We start from the raw sequence: 5133 nt of genomic DNA on the forward strand, positions 1-5133 counted from the left end.
CTTGGACTACAAGGAGATATAGCCAGTCAATCCTAAAAGAAATCAGTCCTGAATATTCATTGGAAGGACTGATGCTGAAGCCGAAACTTCAATACTTTGGCCACCTGACGCAAAAAACTCTCATTTGAAGAGCCCCTGATGCTGGGGAAGATTGAAGGCAGGAGGAGGAGGGAAAGACCGAGGAGGAGATGGTTGGATGGCATCACCGACTGGATGGACATGAGTTTGAGTTAGCTCCCGGAGTTGGTGATGGACAGGGAAGCCTTACGTGCTGCGGTCCATGGGTCACAAAGTGTGGGACACGACTGAGTGATTGAACTGAACTGGTGGAGGTTCAAACTACTGTCCCCAACTTCCTGCCACTGGTGTGTCCCAGCATCGCTCTGAGAGAAGTTCTGAAGTCCCTTATCTTAGCTGCCAGATCCCTGGGGCCCACATCACATTTCTAGTAGTATCGTTCTCGGATCCATATCGTTCTCTGGCAGTTCTACCTTCTAACTTGTAGACGCCGCTGCTTAAAAGTCCTGCATTGCTCAACCCTTCCGTCTCTGATCCATGAAGAGTTGAACGAGGCTCTATTCTGTATGCAGGTTGGTCAGGGCCTCGCCTATAGTGTGAAGGGGAGGGTCAGCGTAGATAATGTGGTTTTCACAGGAGGGGCCGCGAGTTCTGAAGAAAAGAATGAAACTAAAAACACCTCGTTTGATTCTGTGTTCCAGAATCCCTGCTGTGTCAGTGGCCGTAGAGGATTGTGATTTGTACCTGTTGAGATCCTCCCTCTGTGTGGGGCTGCGTTACAGGGAGCTCGCTGTGTTTTTCTAAGCACTGAACAGGCCTGTTTTCTGGGTCACTTCCCAAGACTGATCTTACCTGAGAAGGAAGACCAGAGGAGAAGGAAAGCAAGAGTCAGAAATGACTCGTTCCCAGGTAAGAGGCATATGTGTTTGTTCTTGCCTCTCTTTCCTGAAATGCTGTTTCTTTGGACTTGATAAGCTCCTTAACTTCTGAATGGGTTTGTTTGGACTTAACCATAGTCATCATCCCAAGGGATCCATTGCCCTCCTGGCACATCAGTGTGACAGGAAACACTATTGTCAGCCAAAGAAGCTCACTCAAGCTTTTAAGTCCCGAGTTTTTATTGGGGTTTAGCCACATAGCTGTGGTTTATAACATCTCCAGCATTCTCCCCTCCTTAGAGGTTGGACTAATAAGCCCACTTGGCTCAAAGCCCCAGACCTCTAGTCACTTCGTTGGTCTTTGTGAAATGCCCAGCCTCACAACCTGAGTCATCCCATTATTAAACTAGGGGCCCACCGTAAGTCATCTTGTTAGCATGAATTATCAGGGCCTACGGAGAGTAATAAAGCCACTGCAGTCGCTAAGGAAATTCCAAGAGTGAGAAAACTTAAATTCCAAGAGTAGTTTAAAAACTTCCAGACCCTGGGGACCAAACCCTTCGAGATTCTTTTTAACCTTTAGTATTTATTTAGTTTTGGCTATGCTGGGATTTTGCTGATGGTCTTGGGCTTTCTCTGTTGTGATTAGGAGGGGCCACTATCTTGTTGTGGAGCTCTGGCTCTAAGGCACGGGTTCAGTCGTTGTATTAATCCCTGGCAGGCTCTGGAGGGTGTGGGCTTCAGCAGTTGTGGCACACTAGCTTAGTTGCTCCGAGGCTTGTGGGGTCTTCCCTGACCAGGGATGGAACCCGTGTCCCCTGCACTGACAGGCAGATTTCTACCGACTGAAGCATCAGGCAAGTCCTTAAATTCTTTATTACACAACGTTCAAACCTTAATGTTTCATTTCTGCCATTTGATTTTTTTTTCCCCCTTTTATTTTTGATGTTACCTTGGAATACCTCACCTGTTGCGTGATTACAAAATATTATGTTGTGTTTAAGCCTTCTATTTTATTTTTCAAAATAATGTCTAAGTCTCTCTTTAGGTGGGCTTCTTTGGCTACCTTGAAGGTATTTTGCTTCATTTCTTTTGAAATTTCAACTAGTTTATACAGTGATAGCTTCATCTGTAATTTGGCAGGTTCCCTTTATTTAGGTGTTTTTGTTGGCTCCCCAGATACAGCTGAGACTTATATTTGAAATATCCATGTTTGCTTTGAGTTTGAATTGTTCTGAATTTGCAGTCACTGAAGTCTTTATATAACTACATCTTCCAGGTAAAACTTGTGATTTTCAGACTTTATGTGCTTCAGTAAAGATTTACAGTTTCTTCACATAGTTCTTGAATTGTGTTCTAAATCGGTGTCATGGTATATTTGCTAATAAAATGTAGAATGTTTCTCATATTGTGTTTTTAATTACTGTTACTAAAGAGGAAAAATTGTTTTCAGTGAACTCAGGTGACTCAGTGGTAAAGAATCCACCTACTGTTGCAGGAGACCTGGGTTTGATCCCTGGGTTGGGAAGGTCCCCTAGGGAAGGAAATGGCAACCCTCTCCAGTATTTTTGCCTGGGAAATCCCATGGGCAGAGAAGTCTGCATGGCTACAGCCCTTGGGGTCAAAAAGAGTTGAACATGTTTGATGTGACTTAGCACACATTCATGCACAATTTAGAATTATTTTTTCTACCATAAATGCAAAAATACACGAGTGTAAAAAAAAAGGTAGATTAAAAATGTTTCTTCCAAAAGATCTGTTACTTATGGAAGATTGCTTCTCCCTTAAGTGTCTTTATGTGTGCATGTGTGTGTTCAGGCAGAAACCTAGGGTATATATAAAAGACATCATCATTTCATGAATATTTTTACTTACTCCAGCCTTTGAAAATTGTTCTTACGTATTTTCCATGTCCTTAGATTGTTTCCTTTTAGAGAAATGAGTAAATAGTTCCATTTTAGTATACGTATACATGAAAATGTTCAAATGATTTGATCGATTCTTTTTCTTGTTTTTTATATTTTTCACAATTAGAAAAACTTCTGTGAACTTTCTGCAGAGTTGTCCCTGTGTATTTGTCTGTGTATTATTATTAAAGTTTAGAGTACATGAAGTGAAATAAATTTAAGCTGTTTAAGGAATGTTTGCTATATATTTGCAGAAAGGTGGAACAACAACATTATTGATTTTAAATTGTTTCTGTTGCACATCCAAGACTCTATAAAAGCTATCAGAAAGATATATAGTATATAGTACATAGTTAAAATGATTGTTGCTACTGAGGATGCTATCTTATTAGAACTGTAAAATTTGTAAAACACTTGAAATTCAAAAGTCAGTATGAATGCTTACATTACTTATTATTACAAGTACTTATTATAAGTACTTATCATACTTCATTACTGTTCAAAACGGTCATTCATGGAGCAGAATTTTCAACATTACTAGTTTAAAGAAGCTTGTTAAAAATTCTAAGAGAGAAATAAGCTTGTTAAAATAAATGGCACATTTGTCCCACTCAAGAACTCTTGGATCAGAGTGTGCTTTTTAAAAATATTACCTGTTTCCTTGATAGACAATTCATCCTGTGTCATACAAATACAACACTCAAAAATAAATATGCTGGGAATTCCTAGGTGGCCTAGTGGTTAGGACTTGGTGCTTTCACTGCGGGGTCCCAGGTTCATTCCCTGGTCAGGGAAATAAGATCCCACAAGCCAGGCGGTGTGTCCAAAAAAAAAAAAAAAAAATGCCAATGTTGTTCTGATTATTTTATCATTTCTCTTCCAGATCAGAATAGTTTCTGAAATGGTTTTTGGGTCACATCTCGTCATTTCTTGGGTTAGGAATTCGGTAGAAAATATTTCTCCTATATTGAAACCAGTTCTGTGAGCTTGCTTTTGTCATCTTGGGGCACATTAGGAAGTCTTCTCATGGACACATGTCATCTGTACTCTGTATTTCCAGGACAGCTGATGTTCCAGGATGTGACCATAGATTTCACTCAAGAGGAGTGGGTTGCCTGGACCTCAGTCAAGATGGGAAGTGTACGGGGACATGATGTTAGAGAACTATAGGAACCTGGCCACTTTGGTTGAGGATAGCTTCCTTCCAGAATCTCTTATCTGCTCTCAGGGTTTTGGTTCCTGCATTTCTAGAATGTCTCTTGGAGTCTTCTGCTTCTTTTAATAGTGTTTCAGATCCCTGCTTTGTATGGGAAAATGGGAAGTTGTGAATTTAGAAACAAGACTTCATGATGATTTAAATTTTTTTCTTCCTTGATGTAATCTGCCACTTCTAGGTTAGTGCTAATTCTATAAGTTCTGTGATATAAAATGGTGTCACCCTCCTCTTCAAATCAAATTTCCACTACTTACTTTTGCCTTGTAGTATGTGACCAGAATGTCAGGATCTGATTTTTTTGTATTAGTTAGTGTTGTGTAGGTGCTTTCAATAAAGTATTTGGGGAAATCTTTTTCTAGGCTGTCTTAGCATTCTACCATGCATTCTCTTCTCACCTGGATACATATTAGATTGGAAAGTGATGAATCTCTAGCAAAACAAATATTCCATTCTCTGATGAACAGGTCTTGTGGTCTCTAAGGTGGACCTGGTCACTTTTCTGGAGCAAATGAAGGATCCCAGGAGTATAAGGAGAATGGAGACAATGGCCATGTACCCAGGTACGTGTCAATGGATGGAGCCGATGGCTCAGGTGAGAGGTCCAAGCATCAGCGAGGAAGTCATTCTTCGTCCTGTGTTTTCGGAAGATCTGCTTCATTGGAAACGATTTTGGAGAAGTCTGGATTTATTTCTGTTTCTGTCATAGATGGCTATCACCTGCTGCCTTCTTCCTGTTAAACCATGATGAAATCTTGTCTGGTGATTACTTTCTCTTTCACAGTGAGAACTAAAATGCTCTTCTTGGCTTGTGACAACCTGCATGAATCTGGTTGCTGTTTCATTTCTTGAGAGTCCTAATAAAACTGTGCACATTTCTGAGTAACTATGATGTTCCATTTGTCAAGTATCAGGTCTTTCTATAAAGATACTCCTATTGGAGAGAAGACTTATAATTGTGGTGAATATGGTAAAGTTTCTAATCAGTCTTCAGAACTTATTCAACAGCAGACTATTCAGAATCCACAAAAAGAAAACAAGTGTAAGAAATGTATAAAAGTCTTTACTCACTCATCCAATCTAAGTAGAGATTGGATAATTCATACAGATCGGAAAC

The 5133-nt window shown here is 40.1% G+C and overlaps 1 long non-coding RNA gene across 1 annotated transcript; it reads left to right on the plus strand.

Annotated features, from left to right (window-relative positions):
* The first annotated feature begins 843 nt into the window (after nucleotides 1-843).
* LOC139034273 (uncharacterized) lies at nucleotides 844-4902 on the plus strand. The gene is made up of 2 exons (XR_011486679.1): nucleotides 844-927; nucleotides 4484-4902. It is a non-coding gene; the product is annotated as an uncharacterized lncRNA (long non-coding RNA).
* Nucleotides 4903-5133: the final 231 nt, after the last annotated feature.

This window comes from Odocoileus virginianus, unplaced genomic scaffold (assembly GCF_023699985.2).
Source record: "Odocoileus virginianus isolate 20LAN1187 ecotype Illinois unplaced genomic scaffold, Ovbor_1.2 Unplaced_Contig_168, whole genome shotgun sequence".
Taxonomy (NCBI): domain Eukaryota; kingdom Metazoa; phylum Chordata; class Mammalia; order Artiodactyla; family Cervidae; genus Odocoileus; species Odocoileus virginianus.